The sequence below is a fragment of the Kogia breviceps genome, chromosome 13 (assembly GCF_026419965.1).
Source record: "Kogia breviceps isolate mKogBre1 chromosome 13, mKogBre1 haplotype 1, whole genome shotgun sequence".
Classification (NCBI taxonomy): Eukaryota; Metazoa; Chordata; class Mammalia; order Artiodactyla; family Physeteridae; genus Kogia; species Kogia breviceps.
The window spans coordinates 5,803,190-5,826,387 of record NC_081322.1 but is presented as its reverse complement, the minus strand read 5'-3'; the positions used below and the strand labels follow the sequence as shown (position 1 = coordinate 5,826,387).

Here is a 23,198-nt window from a genome sequence, read left to right as displayed (position 1 = left end):
ACTCTAGACATCTTATTTTATTTTATTTATTTATTTTGCCGTACGTGGGCCTCTCACCGCTGTGGCCTCTCCCGTTGCGGAGCACAGGCTCCGGATGTGCAGGCTCAGTGGCCACGGCTCACGGGCCCAGCCACTCCGCGGCACGTGGGATCCTCCCGGACCGGGGTGCGAACCCGCGTCCCCTGCATCGGCAGGAGGACTCCCAACCACTGCGCCACCAGGGAAGCCCTTATTTTATTTTTTTAAAGCAATACTATATATAATTTTAAAAACCATAAAAGCACCATTATATACAACACTTAAAAAAATACTCCACAAAACATTAGAAAGACGCTGTCGGCCAAGAAATAAAGCATGCATCCTACATGATCTCATCTATCATGGTCTCACACCAAATTAATCTGATTCCAACATGTTAAAACTTAATTTGGATTCATAAATTCTGTATTAGTGTAAGAATTGTGGTAGAAATTTGTCTTAATGCCGCATAAAACACCAAGACTGCTCCTCTTAAGATGAGCTTGACTTTTCCATATCACCATAGGGTCTGCATCCTGGGATACTTCATGCCTCGTACTCCCCAAACTTTGGGGCTGCCAACTGATCATACACGTTAATAGGCATAATTTTAAAAACTGCTTAATTATTCCTCTTAAAAATTGGTGTTTTTATAAAGCCAGGCTTGTTTTGTTTTCACTATTAGCTCAACAGCCAAAAGTTATTCAGGTTTAACCCTGTTCCATAAAGTGGTAGTTAAAACACACAATGTGACTTTACATAATGACACTGATTTTCCCCAGTAGGTTGTATGGCTATTAAGAAGGATTTTATCAGACATTTCTAACAATGATACATTGCTAAAATAGAGGAACAGTTTCCCAAAGTGTCTGTTTTGAAGGACAATGTTCCCTTAGGTTGTGTACTTCCTAGCATATTCATTTTAAAGGAAAATCACTATCATCATTACAGCCACACATCTCACATTTTTTGGGTACATGGATGATCAAAGAATCAAATGGCTCTAAAGTTTTTCCTGCCTCCTACTTCTCCCCCACCTTTCCAACTTCCTGATGGAGGTGAATTTCCTGAAACAATAGATTGCTTCAGAGAAGGTGGTACTGAAGCTTTAGATAAACACTTCAGTTCATTAATGAACCCATGTGGCTGATTAGGTTCTTGGATACGTTCTCAGGTTTCAGTTTCAAATGAAATCTTTCCCTAGAGAAAGGGACTTTGTTTCATCAAATGGGTAGAATTCCCAGCATCGGGCCATGCACACAGGATCATTTTAACAAATGCTTGTTGAAGAGGAATGTAATGATTTCTGCTCAAACACTTTCAGGTTTGACAATTAACACTGGGATGAGAGCTCTGACTACAACTGAATGAAGGATAAAGACCAAAAAGTGAAGGAAAAACTGATTTAGGAAAAGCGTGACTGCCCAATACCCGTGGCAACAACCATCCCTTGTGTCAAAGGAGCTCTCATTAGTGAAGCCACCAGGGGCCCTCCGGTTTGGGAACTCTGCGAAGGTGTTCCATACCCTGCACCCTCGGAAGGAGATGCATTATTCCTGTCCTGGTTTCTGTTGGCTCTGCTTCGTTTTTCCAGCATGCAGCACACTGGAAAAAGTAACCTCAAGTTCATGCCTTTCGTTCGGTGTACTGTCTCTCTTGGGACTCTATAAATATTTACATTTACAGCCTGAAAAGATTCTTTCGTTGGTATTTCGTGGGAAGTTGGCATCATCAGTAATAATATCAGTGATGATGGGGGATATACCAGTCCTCATTGCTTTTCTTGTTCTTTTCTGGTTCCACTCATGAGTTTTCTCCAGGAAGTCAGGATCGAAGCCACAGGCACCATCTTCTCTGAAGAAAAACAATTATCCGTGCTGAAACTCAGGGCCCTGGGAAAGTTGTGTTGCTGTTGCCTGGCCAGTGCAGTTTCCCCCGAGCCGGAGACCTCGCAGGAGGTAGCGGTGTTTCCGAAAGCTGAGACAGCGTGGAGGTACCCCACGAGGAGGGCAGCGGGGCAGGTGGTCAAGGCTGCTGCCGCTGCCAGAGGCTCAGCCTCCCAGAGGAGTCAAGAAAGCTCTCCTCATGGGGTGGGGGCTGCGAGAGCCCTGCACCCCCTTTCCGGAAGTCCCAGACCTGTTATTTCAGCCCAGACCCGCTCATTTCCAGAAAAACAAAAATGACCAAATCCATTTTGTAAAATGCTAAATGGAAGAAAAATAGGAACCTGAACAGGCTGGAAGAGTAGCAGTAAAATGCTTGACAAAGTAGGCATTTTTCGGAAGAGATCAGGAAATGTTGAAACAAATGTGGGATGTTGTATCATCAGCAGCTATTAGTATTTAAACTCACGGAGAAAGGAAATGGACATCAGAGGCTTGGGGGATTGTAAAAGGAAAAATATACATTTCAAAGTAAACATTATATTTATATTTTGAATGATGATATTAGAGTAATTTACTTCGTTTTAATATAAGGGGAAACACCAGAACAAAACATAAATTTCCTTTTACAGGGACAAAAAGCACAAGACACATTGACCATGGCTTTGTGCTCAGGTCAGACGCTATTAAATATCCAACCGCTATATAAAGATAGAGAAGATATTTAATGGAGAAATGGGAAGTGACATCCATATGGCTCTTGTCTGTGGTTTTAACCAACATCTGTTATCCTCAAAAGGCCAAGACGAAATGGTCTAGGCTAGTGGCTTTCAAAATACGGGCAGCATAGAATTCTTCCTTCAGATTAAATCTTACTCCAAAGACCCAAATTTAAAATGGTTAAAAACACTGATCTGCTAATTAAAGATGGTGTGCAAGTCCCTGACCCTGGCCTCCTGGGCGCCTCTGCTCACATATTCAACTACTGCTGAGGGTCCCCCAAAGCTCCGTATTAATTAAGTCTCAGTGTGACTCTGCACAGTCATTCATAAAGGGTGATTGAAAAGTAGGTAGGACATGGAAAGGGAGATATTGCTGCCATAATATTTGACAAAGATACAGATCAATGATACCCTACTACTTGTCTTTGTAAAGGCAGAATACATCTTTATGAAACCATGATATCATAATTTGTCTGCTTTAAATCATATAATCCATAACTACATTAATAACTATGCACCAGACTCTGGCCACATGCCTTTTATACTTTATTGCTGAACCTGCAAGATAGGTATTTCTATTTCTAATTGAAGATTCATAAATTAAAACTCAGAAAAGTTAAATCTCTCGTCTGTGTTTAAAAAAAAAAAAAAAAAAAGCCAGTGGCAGATCCACTAGGCCAAAGTTGGACTCTCTGATATAAAAACTTGTTCTCTTTCTTTATAACATGTTGCCTTCTAATGAAATTGCATGCCTAGAGAATTTTAGAATCACATCTTATCAGCTTTAAACATCAAAAACAATCTTATCTAGCACAAATTATTGAAAGGCAGGTTTTTCTTCTTTTAAGCATTTGACCAATGTGATAAACAGATGCTCGTAGTGTCTAAACTGCTAAAGTAAAAAAGTATATATATATTTAATTAATTGATGTCTTCATAAGTGAGGTTTTTTTTTTTTTTTTTTTTTTTTTCCAATTAAGAATCACCAATGGGGCTTCCCTGGTGGCGCAGTGGTTGAGAGTCCGCCTGGCGATGCTGGGGACGCGGGTTCGCGCCCCGGTCCGGGAAGATCCCACGTGCCGCGGAGCGGCTGGGCCCGTGAGCCGTGGCCGCTGCGCCTGCGCGTCCGGAGCCTGTGCTCCGCAACGGGAGAGGCCACAACAGTGAGAGGCCCGCGTACCGCAAAAACAAAACACAAAAAACAAACAACAACAACAAACCAGCATCAAGAAAGCATAACTGGGCTTCCTTGGTGGCGCAGTGGTTGAGAGTCCGCCTGCTGATGCAGGGGATACAGGTTCGTGTCCTGGTCCGGGAAGATCCCAGATGCCGCAGAGTGGCTGGGCCCGTGAGCCCGAGAAAGGCCACAACGGTGAGAGGCCCGTGTACCGCAAAAAAAAAAAAAAAATCACCAATGGAAGCTCTGCTCAGAAGCAACAGGTACAACACTATTAGAGATAATTGGTAAATCAGCATTAAAAGCTGCTTGTTTTATTGACCTGTCAATACACTGAATAGATTTTAAAAATCTTTTTTGTGTATTATGACTCTCTAAAAGACATTTTGGATTTTCTTCATTCCATTCTGAAATTACATTTAATTAATTCTGTTTTGGTAGCTGTTAAATGAAAGAATCACGTTGATGTGAATTCCTGCTTATGCTTTAGAACTCAAACATGATCGATTTCTTAGTAATGAGATGAAAAATAATATTGATATTAGGCAAGTTTATTAAAACTTTGATGATCTTACAATAATTTTGCCCCAGGGTAGCATATTTGAACTCTTAGTGGAGCATAGAGAACAGGACAGTAGACATGAAATAGTGGACACGATTAGCGAAGGATTTTGTTGTAAGAACAGAATCACGAGCTACAAATGTTATCCTGACTCTCCTCAAAAGGTCCGACAGACGTTTACAAGGGCACTCATGCACCCCAAAATGGAAAAATACATATGTTTCATGGACGATGTGGATTATTACTGTCTCTATACTAATACTAATCCCTAGGAATCTAGAACACTTTAGTCCTTTGGTCCAAGTGGTAGCGTATTGAAATCAGATGCTGAATGAGTACTGAAATTAAAAGTGTTCCTGTGGCCCATTGGCTCTTTGACTAAACAAGTGGGTGTCACTCTGTTTCCCAAATTAAGATGAGAGTAAATGTAATCAGCAAGTAAGACAATGCCACAGTAACTCTCTGTCCTGCGGTTAACATGGTTGAAAGAGCCAAGTGGAAGGTCCTGATCTTCACCCCTTTATTTGTCAGGTTTCTCTAGAGGAAGAGAAACACAGAAGATAGATATTAGATAGATAGATAGATACATACATACATACAGATATAAGGAGATTTATTATAGGAGTTGACTCACATATGGAAACTGAGAAGTTCTACAGTCTGCTGTCTGTAAGTTGGAGAACCAGGAAACCTGATGATATAACTCAACACAAGTCTGAAGGCCCGAGAACCCGGGTGGGGTGGGTGTATAGGAAAAGTTCTGGAGTCCTAAGTCCCAAGAACCAGGAGGTCTGATGTCTGAGAACAGGAAAAGATTGATGTCCCAGCTCAAGAAGAGAGAAGAAATTCACACTTCCTTCAACTCTTGTTCCATTTGGGCCCTCAGTGGATCGTTTGGTATCCACCCACACTGGTGAGGGTGGATCTTCTTTACTCAGTCTACTCAATCAGATGCTAATCTCTTCCAGAAACACCCTCACAGTCATACCTAGAAATAATGTCTTACCAGCGATCTGGGTATCCTATGCCCAGTCAAGTTGACACATAAAATTAACCATCACATACTTAATCTCTAAAGAGTAAAATAAGTAGCAATATCACATGCCTGGGTGAGTCCTGGAGATTAGCGCCACCAGTGAAGGCAACAGATATAGAGGTGATGATTCCAATCACATCATGACTTACTGTGCCTACTGTCTTGAGCAGATCTACCTATCTTAGAGAATGAGTGGATTATCCTAAACTCAATTAGCTAGCAATTCCCATTGCTGGTGTTATTTCACATCATATCTGTTATCATTTTACCATTTATATATTTAAATAGCTTATACTTATTTATACATATGTATTTCTTCTCCATCTCACGAGTCAGCAAAACCCAGGATTTGTTTGTGTTAATTTAATAGGAGTAATATTATATCTTCATGAACTTGCTTTGTTGGCTCTGTACCCCTCAAGACCTTTTATCTTCCTCCCAAATCTGTATGCTGCTCTGAAACCTTGATTGCATAAGGCTGATAGAACCCAATGAATAGAAAACAGCAGGTCTGTCAGAAGTCAGGTCTGTAAGCTCCTGTTGCCAGAGGATGAGAAATGATTCTTATTAAAATCCGGGGGCCTGATTCCTCAGTAGAGTTCTGGGGGAATTTAGAAGCCTGGAAATTATAGGATATTCTTTCCAAAATGAATGATAATTTGCTGTACCTCATACTCTTTACCACAAAGAATGAGACAAAACATATGATACATCCTTTTGTATTTTGCAGGAAAAATGTAATTGTTTGGGGGTGTGTTGCTCTGATTCATTTATTGCGTAGCTCAAAATGCTACCGGTGTTGAGAGAAAAATAGAAAAGAGTGGATATTTTAACGGAGTTGGGCTGTATGTCTGTAGCTTTTTCACCGGGACTTTATGACTAGGGAAGTCAGTGCTACTCAAAGTGCCTGTGTCGTACTTGGATGTTATGTGGTGTTTGTGACGAGCCATGGCAGGCGCAGAGAATCCTATGTTTTGGCATAAATCCAGGTAACAAGTCATTAACAAGTAATTACTTTCCCTTAGAGAAATAATTATCGGTTTGCGGCTAAACCCTAGCAGAGACTGAATACCTGATTATAGAACGAGGTAGCCCAGTAATTTCAGTAGCCTATCATGAACTGAGTGTCATCAGATGTTATAAACCAGAAAAAGCAGGCACGTTCCTCAAACTGAATCAGAAAATACTACTGTGAACAGGACGTGTGTTACCTTCACGAGCAGTTCATGCTCCCACTGTGTTTAGCCCTGCCATATGCCCACCCCTCCCTCAAGCCACAACTGCAGATAGAGGAACACGCTGTCAAAAAGAACCGAAAGACTTCCTGAAGAGCTTTCATAGTATGCTGGAAATAGGAATGCAAGAGCTATGGCATTTCAGTCCTACTCCCAAGCTGAGATTATACGGCATCTAATTCTTTTGGCAAAAGAGAAGAAGGCTGGAAAAGACAAAGATCAGGATCTATACAAGGAAGTGGTGGATAATTGTTCGGACAGAGAAGAACTTGGAAAAACTGACTGGTACGTAGGAGGAGGTTTCTAGGATGTTTTAGAAAGAAGCGTGTGAACGGAACTCTTGGAATGGATTCAGAGTGCGATAATATTATGCACCACGTGAATGTTCACCAAAAGGATCCCAGTGCAGTGGGCACTCTCCATACACTGGTGGTTTTCAGTCACCTCTTTCCCAAGCCTTCTTACTGCTTGGCCAAAGGATGCCATGACCTTGAGGGCAAGGTCAGAGCTATGTAGCAACAAATATTCCCCCACTCCACGGCCCACTGGCTACAGCCTCCACTCAGTACCCAATTCTCCAGCAGCAGTGAAAAAGACCAAAAGTAAAGTTATTATTCCCTAGGGATCTAGCCGGATATCTGATTGTGAATTGAAACATTAGACCTTTTACATCATGAAAGGAAGAATAATTTTCCCCAACGGTACCAAATATTTATTCTGAATTTAGGTTTTCCTTCCATTTCTGACATGCTTCTTGCATTAACCCCACCTCTGGGTTTACCGAATGCCTTATTCACAACATCTTTTCTTATCAAACAACTAATTTCATGCAGACAAATTAAGGCAATAGCCTAACACTCACAGAATTTACTGCCTTCCCATGTACCTTATCGCCCCAAATCACTTGACCTTACAGAGGGTTGAAATAGTCTGAATGGAAATAAGATAGAAGATAACATCTTATACAATTTCCGCGCTGTCCTATGTGAAATGTGTATATTCTCTGAACCAGACCTGGAATACAGGAAACAAAGAATAGAAGTACGTTTCCCACCTCTCACTCTCATACCTAGTGAATCCCTCACAAGTTAAGGTTTCCATTTATGTCTTTGTGTCCAGCTCTCTGTCTTAGGGTTCACCCAGGAGGTTTTAGAACACAAGGATAAGTTCTTCCGTCAGGGGACTCTACAATGGTCTCAGTGAGTTGGAGGCTATTCTTTCCATTTGTCCAGATCAAGCTCTTCTTTTTGTTGTAGGACGAAGTCACAAAATCGAGGGTTATTGACCTTGATTATCAAGGGAAAACAGATTTGCTGGAGGTAAGGTCGTAATACATTTAGAACCCAAAGCCTTCCCTAGGGTTCCTCCCTATCTGGTAGTAACACTTGTTGGAAGACTCCAGAAATTTCAGAAAGACCAAACGTCATACAGGTAAGACCATCGGTTAATTCTATTCCTCAGAAATAGTTGTTTGATTTACCTCATCATGAAAACAGTCTCAATTGCCTGCAATCCTGGCTGAGGGCAAATGAAATAGTGAATGATTCATAAAGACAGAAATCAAAAATACTAGTGATGGTCTCATCACAACTGTAGAAACATAATATCTTCCTCTGGGGGGCCCTAGAAAATGTAACTTAAGGAAAACTTTATGTGCTAGTGCTTCGGGGATGGATGTTCAATTCCGGGGATGCAAGAGTGAACTGTACAAATATTTTGAGGCAAATTTCATTGCGTGGGTATTTTAAAGTTTATTCTGTTGGTGATGCACTCTAATTCCTTTGGCTTTCCTTGTCTCTCAAGGATTTAATTATTTGAATACAGAATACAAAACAAAACAAAAATTCAACTGCTTTACCACCAGTGTCACTCAAAGCCATATTTCTACTGTCTTCCTCAATATTTCATCAAGATATCCCACATTACATTTTATAGAATATTTTATTTACACTCTGTCGTGGCTGCTTTGCTTTCTAAGACAATTTATTTTAAAAAGACAACTCTGTTTTTTAAGTCCATTTCATAACATAATGCTAATTTCTTTTGTAGAATTGTTTACAGTTCCCCACAAAGGAAATTTCACTTTGGAATAGACTTACCTCAATTTTAAAACAATCATGGTATATAGATTTTCACTTGGAAGTTTTAGGTATTTCCATGGAAATAGATGCAGGGAATAAGGCCACAGAGCAAACATCTTTGCTGGCAGATATCTAAATAAGAAGAAACAAAACAAGAATAATCCACTCTTGATTAAAGCCAAAATGAGAGAACAAAAAATTATCGTAAGGCAACAAAGTGTGGAAAGAGGCATCTACAATTTACTTGTCAAAGGTGTATATGTACTTCCTGAAGGCAAGCCAGCCAGTAGATTGTACATGTAAATTCTCTTCCTGCAAGTATCGGGGCAGGGCAATCTAATGGTTAGGGGGAAAAGCACACTGGCTGTCCCACTTATTTGTGTCAACTCTTGCCGATCTCTGCCGTTGTATGTTTCTTTCTCCTGGCAATGAAATGTTACCATTGTTGCATAAACTGTTTGTTCTGCTTTCCATGGAAAGTGTCGAATAATCCATTAGCATGATAAAGTTGTTATTTATATCATGAACTCTTGCTATCCTATGTTGTACCTTTCCACTAATTTTTTTCCTTCATATATAGTATTTGTTTTTTCATAAGTATTTTAGGACTCATTTCTCATTTTTCTTAAGTGAAGTCTATGCTAAGAAGTCAGTAGTGCCTGCTTGCTTCTCAGATGTCTGAATAAGACCCCACCGTGAATAACAGGCCATATGCCATCTTGCATGGCCTTTTTATGATTATTCTAGATTTTAGATTATGGTTGTTGTGTGCGTTACTTTAAACTAGAGATGGAGGCAAGACAATAAATCAGTGAATATTCCTTTCCTACCTAAGACAGCTCTTAATTAAACAGACGTTTACTGAGATTCTGCCTTTGTTTTCCAGTATTTTGAGTGTCAAAGGTAATAAATCTTATTATTCGGTTGCTTTTTTGCATGTAAGAAATGGAAGATTTTGGCAAAAAAATTAAGGGAAAGCATTCCATTTGTTAATCCTCTAAATTAAATCAAGGCCAAACCTTCTCTCTAGTGAGTTTGAGTACATAATATGTGGCATGCTAGTATCATTTATCATCAATCCAAGACACTTTGGAGTGTGAAAAGGAATGCTTTAATAATTACCCTAGGAAAACTAGGACTGTCCCAGGCAAACCAGGAAATATAGTTGCCTCCATAATATATTTTTTCTTTCAAAATGTTAATTTTGTTCCCTTTTTATGAAATATTGAAAGAATAATGAAAGGGTCCTGGAAAAAATTACATTCTACTATTCTTTCTTTTCCTTACTTTTTCACTTTCATGAGTTTGCAAAAGAGATTCTTAAAATTCTATTATTAATCATGGACCATTTATTTTAATGTCTTTAAATGCATAAAAATACATAGAATTATAAATAAATAAAACTTCTTATTTTGAGATTCAGGCATTAAAATATTATTAGAAAATGAATTTGTGGTATAGTAATATATATGCTGCTTTATAAATGCATTAAGTTACAAAATATAGCAAGTCGTTTACTATAACTTTGAAGTAGTTTTAAGTGTAATGGTATTTTGAGTTTTATGTTACAAAAATACTTATAATTTCTGTCGGTAACAAAATCATAGATACTGCTAATCTTATTGAAACATGCAGCCTAAATAATAGAGGAAGAAACCTAAATTTCAATTAGATATTTGTGAAAATAAAGATGCATTTCTTCCCTGCCAAATTCAAGGACCTCTTAAATGATTTACCACAAGTTAAGGACACTTGGCTTAGAAAGCCAAAATAGTAAAATAAACAATTTTCCCAATTGGGTCCTAATCATCGTTGTGGCCTTATAAATGAACTTTCCTATAACTTGTATCTTCACTTTTCAAAAATCACAGAAAATAAGTAAAAATTATGCAGATATGAATTTTATGTAATGTTTTACTAAGATATTATATTTTTCACAGTGTTCAGGAGCTATATGATTTTGGAAATTAATTATCAAAGTTGCCCAAATAATTTATCTGTGATGTCTTCCTCTTAGAGATTGTACCCCCCATTTACCACACTGCAATAAATCAGATGTTACTTTTCTTTAATCTTTATTTTTTGTTAATAAGCTATAGCTATTATACAAGCAGTTAGTAATAGAACTCAGATCTATGTCAATCAGGGCTTCAAGTTTTTTACAATATGGCACATTTTTCTGAATTTAAATGATACAGTGCTTTGTGCTTAGTGAAACTGCATCATTTACATCAAATGGTGATGAACTACAATGAATCAATTTTGGAAAAGGTTGCATTTCAAATAAAACTACCCTGGCACTTCTAGTAGGATTTCCTTAAGGTCAGAGCTGCTCTTCCTTATTTTCAGAAATGTTTTCAATGCAATTAAGGGATGAACAAATTCTGTTCACCTAATCAGTATGTTTCCATATCAATCCTAATTAAACTTCAATTTATTAGCTTTTTAAGAAGTAAAATAATAACATTTCACTTGGGTGATTCTTTACACAATGCAATAAACGGAGAAGCAATTAAACTGTATACGCTTTGCCTAAATATACACGGAGAATGGGATACGGGGATTGCAGGCTGAAGCAACTATATGAATGAATAAACAAACAAGATGTGATGCATGTGATAGTATTTGATTTAAAATGTCCTCTCTCAGGTTACCTTTAATATATGCTAACTACACAGAAAAGGTAAAAAAAAAAAAAAAGGAAAAAAGCAACAATAATACTCTCATAATATTTCTCAAAAACCCAGAATAAATTTCCTCTATGAAGCCAATGGAAAAGACTGACAAGCCCACTTTTGACCAAAGTGCCCTATGTTGTTAGAAAAGTGTGCTTGTTTAACAGAAAGTACAATATATCTTTTTGCTTTGCTTCCTGTCTGTTATTGGGTTTGGGCATATAAGGTTTTAACCAACAGGTAATTTGTGAGGTTTTTTCTTGGTTTTTTTTAAGGATTTAGAGGACTGTTCAACCTCTGCTGACCCTGACCAGAAACACTCTTTTCCTGTTGGGTCTAGAGAATTGACTGGATGGCCAACACACCCTCAGCAAGGTCAGAAAAACAGCTGGAGGTCAGGGACATCAGGAGCTGGGGGTCCAAACACCAACAGGACCACCTTTTCACCTCTCTCTCTCTGCTTCTCTCTGCTTGTCATATTTCTTCCCTGAGACTGGCATCTTCTCCAGAGGTCTGGAAACATAGGTTTTCGCTCTTCCCATGATTGATAACCCACTTGTCTACCACAAGAATACATTTTATATATGAAATGTAAAAGATCATTTACTTCATCTTTTGACACAATTCTGCTCCAAAACTTTCTGAAGAAGGACTCAGGTTAGCCTATCTTTAATCAGGGGCCAACTGCTATGCAAATCAACTCTGACTATCCAGACAAAACACTACAAATGGCATCCCCATTGGAAAGACACGTTTGGAGTGTAGAAAGAAGCAGTTGCCTAGAGTAAGAAGCTGCTCTTTAGGATGGAGCAGTGCTTAAAAAGATAAAACAATATTGCCCACAGTAAGATATGCAATGTAAAAAAGATGATTTAAAAGTGGTAATTTATGATTTTTTAAAAACGCGGGTCATATTATATACTATAGAAAAATGAGAAAGGACCTACTGTATAGCACAGGGAACTATACTCAATATCTTGTAATAAACTATAATGGAAAACAAACAAGAAAAAACAAAACAAAATCTATAATGGAAAAGAATCTAAAAAAGAAATATACATACATATATGTGTGTATATATAACTGAATCACTTTGCTGTACACCTGAAACTAACACAACATAGTAAATCAACTACATTTAAATAAAATTTTTTTAAAAAATTAAAAAATAAAATGAGATTACATTTTCACACCAAAAAGCAAAAAAAAAATAATATATATATATATATATATATATATATATAGGTAAGATATTTTTTAAATTATAAAACCAAAGTAAGAGGTAGTTTTAATAAGCAATTTCATTTCTAACCTTTCTTGCTTATAAGAGACACAACTACAATAAAATAACCAATAAATGTTAGAAATAAAATGGTGGGCAGAGATTTACCAAACACATATCAACATAAAGAAAGTAGACATAGGAAAACTATTTTAGACAAAATAGAATTCAAGAGAAACCAAGTTCAATAATTTAATGGATTTTAAGAATGCTTGTATGCCATGAAAAGGTAGAATTTAGAGTATAATATTTAAGAAAGTTTACAACCAAATAAAAATTATTCAAATTATATACAGTAAAAACTCATAGATGTTAATTGAAACAGTTTTGTGAGAGATTTAACTATACCTTAAAAAACTTTGCATAATATGCATATGATAAACAAAGATATAAGGAATGTAAATCATATAGTAAACTTGGAAATTTATTTTATAAAACTAAAACTTTTCTTTTCAAGTAGCCACTAAAAAGAATGGATGGCATATTAGGCCATGGGGCAACATCAGTAATTTCCTCAAAAAAGAAATCATATGAACTAGAATATTTTTCCATAATGCAATAAATCAGGACCATTAACAAAGGGCTAATAAGCAATTGAAGCTTAGGGAAAAGCTATTCAATGCTACTGTATTAAATAAAATTCAAAACTATGATCCCAGAATTTTACAAAATAACTAAAATTAGAATACCACGTTAGATCTCATGGGAGATGAAAACAGCATACTCAAAATCATGACCTTCAATATTTTCATTTTTAAGCAGAAATAAAATAAGTATACTGAATACCCAACTCAATAACTGAGAAAAACAAAACAAATTTACATAAAGGATAATATAATAAGAACCACAAAGGAAATCAGTAAATTATAGAACGTAGTACAAATAAAAATGAATATAATAAATTGTACTTATGAAAATTTAGCAATAATTCCTGGTAACTCTAAATAAGAGAAAATATAAACACAAGAAAACAAAATTAGGAATGAGATAAAAGATACAATCACCTATACAAGGAGATAGCATTTATAAGAGAATATGTGAAATTTATCCCCATATTTCTCAAGACATAGTTTTCAACTCTTCTAAATTAAGAATTACCTGTAATATTAAAGATGCAAAAGTTTAAGTCGCTCAGAATTAGAGCTAATGAATGGATTAGAATGTTTGGAGAAGGAGCCAGGAATCTGCATGTCTATCAAGTGATACTTATTCACATTAAAGTTTGAGAATTACTGCTCTCCACTAAAAAACTATTTAAATTCCTATTTGTTCGATTTTCTGTTAAAATTATGGTACCAAATTTGACTCCAATAGTAATGGTTAAAACATGAAAATGCACAAAAAATGATCTTCACAAAGAATATCTGAACCAAATGCACTTAGAATGTTATAGAAAATGTTTAATAAATAAATAACTGCTCCAGAGCATTAAAAAGAAGATAGAAGTCAGCCAAGTCAAGTTACCAGCAGATTTCTGATATCCAAGCAGGGTAAAAACAGCATACCAAGCCACCCCAGAGACCAAGTTCATTTTAGACCGTAACACAAGAATTCTAAATTATTAAGAAATAAAATTCAAGAGCACATTAAAGGAATCATCCATGACAATAATGGGGACCTTGAAAAAGAATTGATCATTTAATAGAATAACATCCTGTGCTCAGGATAAAATCAATGGAAAAATCATAAAGAAAAATAAAAATGGAAAATAAATTAGGAAACACGAAGAGCTGGCAATATAATTATAGAAAATATGACAAAAAAAGTTTTTTTTTTTTTTGGGTACGCGGGCCTCTCACTGCTGTGGCCTCTCCCGTTGCGGAGCACAGGCTCCGGACGCGCAGGCGCAGCGGCCACGGCTCACGGGCCCAGCCGCTCTGCGGCACGTGGGATCTTCCCGGACCGGGGCTCGAACCCGCGTCCCCTGCATCGGCAGGCGGACTCTCAACCACTGCGCCACCAGGGAAGCCCAAGAATGGTTTATAGACTCAATAAATATGCAAATTTTAATTACAAATTCAGGAAACACTACAATTGAAATTTTGGTGGGGAAAAAAGGCACAGAAATCCATATGGAGAATATACAAATGAGACATTGATATATGAAAATTTCTCAACTTACACAGTAATCAAAGCATTACATATTTTTTAAAAGATAATAAAGCAGTTAAAACATGAAAATAAGCACTATCACTAACTAGCTAGCAAAGATCACGAAGATGTTGAATAGCAGTGATCTACCCCAAGCATAGGCGTGAAAAAAGGATTCTTAAAAATCATGTGGTCATAATGCAAAAATTATTTTATCAAACACACCCACGTGCGGCCAGCTCAAAAGGAATCAACTGAAGTGGGCACCCAATGGAATCTCTTTTTAGGAATGGAGATGGTGAAGCTTTTGAGTCCCGTCCCCCGCATCACTGGACTTGCTGATGTATCTGTACTGGGCTAAGCTGCCTCCATGGGGTTTCTTTGCTGAAGCAACCTCTGTGCTATAATTGAGGAATTGTTCCTCTCTTCATATCCTCCAAGACTGATTCTCAGTCATTTTTTTTTTTCACCTCTTTATTGGAGTATAATCGCTTTACAATGGTGTGTTAGTTTCTGCTGTACAACAGAGTAAATCAGCCATATGTGTACATATATCCCCATATCCCCTCCCTCTTGCATCTCCCTCCCACCCTCCCTATCCCAGCCCTCTAGGTGGTCACAGAGCACCGAGCTGATCTCCCTGTGCCATGCGGCTGCTTCCCACTAGCTACCTATTTTACCTTTGGTAGTGAATATATGTCAGTGTTAACCTCTCACTTCATCCCAGCTTCCCCCCCTGCCCCGTGCCCTCAGTCATTACTTTTTATCAGAGACAATCTCGAGTGAATTCTGTTTGTTGCCACTAAGAACACCGATTCAGAAGCTGGTACTAGTTGCAGACAACTGATACTTAAAAGAAGAAATCTGACGTTACTTTTCTTGTTTGACTGGTTCTGAGGTGGTAAGATTATAACTTATAAACTGTAAATATTCTCTGGCCCAACGGATAACTTATTTACTCTCACCTGTGGTCACCTGGCATTAAGTGCCCATTTGATGGCAAGACTTCGAAGGCCCCAATATCCATTTCTGTAAAACAATATGATGAGCATGAAGAGTGCCAGATGGATCGATGGCCTCTAACTGCGCTGGGATGTTCCAGAAATAAAATGACAAATTCAAAGTTCTAATTGTTTTTTCAGGCAGAGTCAGAAAATCAAGGTTTTTCTATGCTGTGCTAACCGAATTTCTTGTCACTTGCAGCCACAGGGTTGAAAGTGGAATAAATAAAAGTTAACACACAATCCTGTGGCTTGAAAACTTACATCAGTTGAATTGTACTTTTGCCACATCTCTTACGTAAATGTTCAAAATGAATAGGGCACCGAGAACTGGAAGCAGGACTCATGGAAAGATATACATGGTTTAAAGCAGGAGTTCTCAACTGGAGGTGCTACCAGTCCCAGAGGGTTTCCGTAAACATGTGGAGGTACTTTTACTTGGGGATGCTAATGACATTTATCACCTGGGTATGAGTGATTGTAAATGCTCTAAAAAATATGGGAAAACCGTGCACAAAGAAAAATTTTCTCGCCTAAATTATACTTAGCCCTCCTATTGAAAAGCACTAGCTTTGAGTGGTAAGTACTCTCCAGTCTGACTGAGCCTCCTTTGCCTACAGAACCTTCTCCTGGTCTCCTGGCAATTATGGTTGTTTCAGTCATGCTTGAAGACCCATCAACAACCCTACCAGAACATTTACCTGGAAACATGAAACAGGATTAAGTCTAGCTGCATTACCAGGAGAAGATATTAACGGTATTTAAAACCCAATAGAACTATTTTCTATCTCACTTAAAAGTGGTCCAAACACAGGTAATCCAGACTTGGAAAGGGTCCTCCATGGTCACCAATACCCCAGGGTCCAATTACTTTTCTATTCCCCATCTTTAGTGAACTGTTACGTTGTCCTAGTTCTAATTCCAGCCCACAAGAGAAGAAGAGGATGAAGAAGAGTGAACCCCATTTTTTAAGGAACTTCTCAGGAAGGCCATGTGACTTCTTTATGCCTCTCATTGGCAGGACTTGATCATGTGACAAACCCAGATGCAAAGGGAAAGGTACTATTTTAGTTAGGGCATGTGACTGTTCCTATAAAACGTGGGTTCTGAGATTAATGTGGAAGGGGAGAACAAGCAAAATTCAATATGTTGCTAATCCATATCACTGAAGACTTGGAGAAAATGTATGAGAATGGGTTCCAGGGGACTAAACAGAGAGAAACATTGTTATATCTGACTGAATTTAGTGAGACAGATGTTACCTACCAGACATTTTGGATTCAATACACTAGTTGAGATAGATGGAAGTAGTTTTAACCTCCTCTATGGTTTTACTGAAATATGTACTTCATAGTGTACTAGACCAAACAATTTTGAGATACAAGAAATTCCTTTTTATATCATAGATAAAGGAATCCAAAAGCTTATGGAGAACAAAAAGGCATGTAAATATGTTATGTGAAATGTACTGTGATTTTGAAAATAAGAATACTGATTTATAACCAAATTTTTATCAGCTGTAACCAGAAGATAATCTTTTGCCATAATGCTGAAAGACACACTGGATCTGGAAGTGTTCTAAACCTTTGATAAGTGTTGCAGTGGCTAACTGTTGTATGGCAAGAATATTGATAGAATTGCTGGACATTAAAATGGGCTCCTTAATTTCAAAGATAATGAAGGAATCTGGACTGACAGAGGCCAAGTTGTGGTACTTAACAGAATTGGGCATACTTACTATAATACACAGCAGGGTTGAGTGGTCATTAAAATGGTAACGTCTACAGAGATTACTGAAATCATTACTGAGGATAAATGTATAGGTTCAGGTAGATGCAAAGTGAACTAAGGTCTATGTGCTTTGCATAAGCAAATACATTCTAAATCTGATGACAGAGATGTAACATTAATATCATAACATTAGAGTCATAGCACCTTGCCTAACCCCAGATCTGAGTCAGTTCAAGACTGAGAGTCCCTTGAATATACCAAGAGGAAAAAGACTTGCAATAATATCGTGGTCTATATGGTAAATTCTTCTCCTCATCTTTTTCAGTGAAACTTCTGTCCCGATAGTGGGGTAACTGTGAAAAGGGGAAAAGGAAATACCCCTATTATTCCAAGGTGCTTGGTCTCCATGGTTTCTGTTCAGAGTAGAGGCTCATATGAGTTGTGTGGTCTATCTGTTCAGCTATGTGAATCACGAGTATGAGAAACGCCTACCAAACTCATTTTTTAATGTACGAAGATTAGAAGGTGGCAGATCAGAGTGCTGTACTTCGGGGCACTACATTTTGGCAAGAAAAATAAGATGGCAAAGAAAATTGTTGAGTATTTTCTTCACAAGACTTTGCCAGGTTTTTCTCAGGAACTGAAGTCCTCACCAGTACTTCTGATTCCCATTAGCCAGAAATATGTCACATAGTCGTAACTGCAGAAAGGCTAGGAATTTGACCACGATATGGTCAGCTTCTAGCAGAAAACAGCATCGCTGAAGCAGGTTTGAATGGGTATTCAGGTAGAAAATCTCCTTACCTCAAGTGTAAAATGGAGATTGATCAACTTCCGTCTCATGTGGGGCCCTGTGGGATCCCATGCCTACCTTGCGAAAACCATAGTTTCTAAGGATGTAGTATAAACAGATAAATTTAAGAAATTCCAGTCACTAATGGAATAACGGCTATCATGCTAGTGGTAGCTAAGAAAGTCCTCTTGAGGGGAAAGGAGGGGAGAGATAAATTAGGAGTTTGGGATTAACATAAACATACTACTATATATAAAATAGATAAACAACAAGGACCTACGGTACAGCACAGGAAAATCTACTCAAATTTCTATAATAACCTATATGGGAAAAAAATCTGAAAAAGAATATATATATACTATATATATGAATGTATAAGAATATATTATATAAAGAATATATATTATATATGAATATATATGAATAAAATATATGTGACTATATATGAATTATATATTATATATGAATTATACATTAAATATATATAATTATATACCTCATATATTAAAACATGTAATTTATATAATATATAATATATATTTAATATATGTATTAAATATATATCATATAGTTATAATTATATTAATTATATATTATGTGAATTATATTCTTATATGAATTATATTCATATTATATGAAATATATATGAATATATAATTAATATAATACATAATTCATATATAATTAATTATAGTTCATATACTATAAATTATCTATATATGAATTATGATATATCATAATTATAATATTATAATTATAATAGTGAAATATAATTCATATATATCATGATTCATATACAATAGATAATATATTAAATTTATGTCTTACACAATATTTATATCTTATGTAAATATATATTTATAATGATGTGAATTCATATATATTATTTATGAATTATATATAATATATGATATATGTATGAATATATATGAATCACTCATATTTTTAATATATAATATATCTTATATACTTATATAATATATGATATATATTTAATATATAATTATAAGTTATATAATTATATATATTATATATACTAAATATATTATATATTTATAATTATATGAATTATAATGTATTATATGAATATATATGAATTATAACCATATATATTCATATAATATTCATATATATTCAAATATGAATATATAGCCATATATTCATATAGTATATTATAATTCCTATGTTATATATGAATATAATATATGCAATACATATATATTATATAAAATATATTATGTGAATTCTTATATATTATATAAGAATTATATATGAATTATCATATATATGAATTATATATAATATATTATATCTCATATTATCATAGTATGATATATTATATAATATATATCTTATATATAATATATACTCATATGAATATATGAATATAAATGAATATACATAGATATATATGAATCACCTATATTTTTAATATATGTTATATAATTAATATATAATAATTATATGTAATATAATATATATTTATAATTATGTGACTTATATATTATATATGAATTATTATATATGTGAATTATATATAATATATAAATATGATATACGAATATATATGTAAATCACTTTGCTGTACACCTAAAACTAACACAACATTGTAAATCAACTCTACTTCAATAAACAAAAGGAAAGGTCTCTTCAGCTCCCCCTCCCTACCAAAATAATAAACCAAAATCAGTACCACCTCTCTGGGGGAATCACCACCAAAGAATGAAAAAAGCAAGAGTGAGGATTTCTAACATATCACCATTTAACTTGACTGTTCTCTGTGGACAGAAGAGTCCTGGAAGTGATATTTGATTAGCATAAGTTTAATCAGGTAGTGAATGTAATTGCAGCTGCTGTTCCAGATGGAGACTCTTTCCTGGAGCAAATCACCACAACTCCAAATACCTGAGTGTATTTATTGATCTTGCTTTTTAAAAATTTCTATCACAATTATCAGGAAACTCCAGAAGTGATTTGCTTTCACACGGACAGCTGCACACATCCAGCGTCCCACAACAGGGCTCTGCCAGCTCATCGTAACTGAGCCACGGTTTAGTCTATGGGAACCTTTATTACCTCACTGTCTCCAAGGCATAATCCTGAATCTACTTAAGTGATTACTCCCTGCTCAGATAAAATGGTGAAATGGAAAATGGAGCTCTAGACATCTTTGTAAGACAGATGTCCAAAAGCAGGGGATAAATGGCATTTGCCACTCAAGTAAAGCTAATGGCTCAGAGCCTTGAGACATGTTTGGAGATGCCCTTTTTCTTTGCCTGTGCTCTCCAAAAAGCAGAGCTGGAGACATGCAAGTAGTTAATTTGGAAAGTGATTCCGAGAAACAGAAGTGAGTAAATGAGGAGAGTAAAACAGGAAAAGAGGGAGAGACAGTTTATTGTTTTGTCAGTTCTACATGGACCTTCCGAACTGTAGAGAATGCACTTCGGAACTGTCCACCTAAGAGAAGGCAAGAGGATGATTTATTCATCAGTTCCATCTGCCACTGGTCAAAGTTTGTAATTCTAAGTTGTGAATGCATGACACCTGAATGGGTTTCCACAGGGCCCCATACCACATCGTCAGAGTTGCCCCAGGATAGGAAGTAAGAAATGTATAGTAACTTTGGACTCTCTGTGGAGCAGTAAAATATGCCTCAAACTTGTCTGCTTGAGCATATATCTAGCATTGCCCAGCCCTAACGAGCTATAGGCTGCCCGTGGGACATTATTACCTCTGCACTTCCAGATTGCCCATGCATAAATACCGAGTGACGTTTTGTGGGTTTCCCATGCCAATGCATCAGAAGGGCCCAGAGACAAGAAGCAAGGTCCATTTGTGCAATGCAGCTGAGGCAAGGGGGGGGGGGTTGCTGCAACTGGTTGCCAGAGTGGTATCAGGAGCAAAAGGTGGGCTGAGAGAATATGAAGTGATGTAATTAAAGCTTTAGATAAATGCTCCAGAAAGCATTTGCCTTGCACACTGCAAAGAATAGTAGGAGACATAATATTTGGTGAAACTCCTTGGACTTTCACGATAACAAAAAATCCATTTGGATGTGCTATTGCAACCCATTTTCTGAATGACCCAAAGTCTGTCAGTTTTGACTGGGCCCTAAACAAGAGAAGGCTCTCTGATTTGACTGGTATGACTAAACCACAGACGCAATGTTCTTGAAATATCTACGGCGTGTTGTGATGCTGAGTACTGACTCTTACAAACCTCAGCTGGAAATTTATAGCAGATGTCTCCAAAGTTTGAAAGTGAATAGTCTCCTCCCAAGAGGCGATTTTTGCCTTGCTTCTGAGCTCCAATGAAAATGGAATGCCTAACTCTAGGAGTAAAGGTAACCACGAGCCTGAACTGCCTTTCATGACATGATCATCTGATCATCTGATCAAAGCCATAAAATTTGGGGTCAACAGCAGCATAGCAAATGGATTTTGTGTATATGAGGCCGTGTAGGTAGGTACACAAGTGAGTTCCATAAGCAAGTTTCTCCTGTAAATGTCGGCTCTGCCCTTCCCTTGCCATACTTGCCTCAATCTGCAGCTCAATCTCGTGGAGTTCTCTACAACCAGATGATTCAGAAGAGAACATTTGAGCCTGTTTCCAATGTTACTCAGCAGTACACACTGACACTTGACGGAAGCAGGTTTTTGGGGAAACAGTCCCACTCATGTGACCCTGAAGGGCACTGGAGACAGGAAATATTAATGATAAGCAGAAATTCCAACAGTTATTCTTGTGGTTCATTGATTCCTGGATAATGGTTACAATTTCCATGAACAATCAGTGACTTAGAAAGAACAAGATTAGAGGATGGGAGACAAGGATGTTTGAAGACAGTTTATGTAGATAGAATGAGTCTTAAATGTAAGAATATTTTTAGCTAATGTGAGTGTTTGCCAGAAATGTCTCCACTGCAAATAAAACTCTCATAATCAAGTGTATGTAATGATCTTCCCTGTGGATGTCAATCTGCCTCATTGTGCAGCCAACCCAATAATTATTCACTAAGCTTATTAGCAAGGAGTGCATGTTGGTAGGAACAGATGTCATGCATGGGCTCAGTGACATGGATTTTCCCTTTCTAATACTCACTTGGCTACTATTAAGGTTGAATATTCAATTGGCCAGTGGCTGTGTCTGACCCTGATCCTCTTATAAGTAACAAAACCTAAGGGGATCCTTCACCCAACTCATGGAAGATTAATTATGCTAGACACTTTTTGTTTTATGAATAAGGTAGTAATTTGTCCACACTGGAATAGACACTTCATATGGATTTGGATTTTGTTTCTTGGCTTGCCAATCTTCTGACAGTAATACCATCTGTGGGTTTTACTTAGTTCCATATCAAACATCATAATATCCCATGCAACATCTTTATGGCCTAGGAACTTATTTTTCAGCAAAACAAGTAACGAACGTTTAATATGGTTTTTTAATTATTATTTCACAGCTTTTAATGTTCACATTGTATTTTCTCCCTGAGAAACATCTTTGCTACCTCTTTAAGATATATTTTCTGAATGTCAGTATGTGGTTTAACCACATATACAGATATGATCAAAGCACAGAGTATGTTAAAATATATATTAACTTTCCTTGGCCCATTGAACATTCATCTTTATAAAGGTAATGAAATATACAGTGATAAGATTATGGGATGTCCCAGAAAAGTCTTAGCTACCTCCAAAACACCAGGGTATTGCAAATATCCCACTGGAATTCTGATACATAGGCAAGAATCTCCTCGGCGGTCATAAGCATCTTTTGAACACGATTTCGTTAAGATGGTTTCTATGGTAATGTAATGGAAAGAGCTATAGTGCGATCCAGATGCTGTTAAATACATGATTTTTTTTTACAGGTGGCACAACAGACACTATTAAAATAAACACATAGTTT

General features: G+C 36.6%; 1 long non-coding RNA gene and 1 pseudogene across 2 annotated transcripts in view; both read right to left on the bottom strand.

Moving 5' to 3' along the window:
- The window catches only part of LOC136792417 (uncharacterized), a 342,612-nt gene that overhangs the window by 85,866 nt on the left and 233,548 nt on the right, over window positions 1-23,198 (bottom strand). For both annotated transcript variants that reach the window (XR_010836188.1, XR_010836189.1), the window contains exon 3: window positions 8,733-8,846. This is a non-coding gene — a long non-coding RNA (uncharacterized lncRNA). The remainder of the gene's footprint in view (window positions 1-8,732; window positions 8,847-23,198) is intronic.
- Window positions 1,329-7,119, bottom strand: LOC131768220 (NEDD4-binding protein 2-like 1 pseudogene; annotated as a pseudogene).